The following is a 1,128-nucleotide window of genomic DNA, read 5'->3' on the forward strand; positions in this document are numbered from 1 at the left end:
ATGCACACAAATGAGATCATGTTAGTAAGAGGGCTGTTTCGTCCTCAAATGCCAGGGCCCTAAGGCGCCCCACTGTAGTGTATAAAGGAGACCCGAATTCCATTTCCAAGTAGGAAGAAATTTTTTTATCGAGCATCTCAAGCCTTCAGCTGGGATGTTGTATATCTCACAGCCTGGGTTGGTCATTACAGGCAGGGTTGAAGTCCACCCCCTAAATGACAGAAATTGTGTTGATGGAGGTATACAAAGACACTATACATTTCACTCAGTCTTCGTGGAATACTGCATCACTTCAGAAAGACGGAGATACTAGGGATTCGAACTCATGTCGTTTGCGTGAAGTAAGTTAAATAGGTAGCAGTGTTTTTTTTGTGTGTGTCTTTTTTTGTTCAACGTGTTTTCTAAGAGTCGGCACGGCAAATTCGATGTTATTTGTACAGTACCTTATAGGGCCCACCTTGCAAGGGAATAAGGTAGTTGTGAGAATATTGCAGCCTGAGAGTCTAGTAAATGTCATCAGTACAATATTATGACCGAGATGAGAACTATAAATCAAGTTATATTTCAAGTTATTATATAAATAGTCATGTTTCTTATAATGATGTGTTATGGGTTTTTATTGCCCCTACAAACATAGGAATTCAAGAGGCAGGTGTGTTTATAATAATTACAACGAAAAGGACGAAGCAGCCCGTCCTATGAAGCAGTCACCGTCCTAATGAACTTGTTGTAAGGCCATCTTATGTAACTGGAAAGTTTGTAGTGGGGTCCGTGTTTGTCTGACGTGGCAGGCTCGATGTCTCTTGTGAAACGAAGTTTGTTTCTTTGGGTCGGAGTTGGTTATTTTGTAGGGTCCGAGCAACACCGGTGATCAAGGGGAATAATCGAAGGTAACTTAATGTTAGAAAAGTGGGGCAAGTTGGTTTGTTCCCCTTAGAAATTATGAAGGACCATCCGCGGAACTCTTCAAGCATCTCAAATGTTACTTCTTAAAAATACACACACACACATACACACATATGCATACACACATACATACATACACACACACACACACACACACACACACACACACACACACACACACACACATACGTCTGTTTGTTATACATGTACTATATCGAAATG

Source organism: Aplysia californica, unplaced genomic scaffold (genome assembly GCF_000002075.1).
Source record: "Aplysia californica isolate F4 #8 unplaced genomic scaffold, AplCal3.0 scaffold00190, whole genome shotgun sequence".
Classification (NCBI taxonomy): domain Eukaryota; kingdom Metazoa; phylum Mollusca; class Gastropoda; order Aplysiida; family Aplysiidae; genus Aplysia; species Aplysia californica.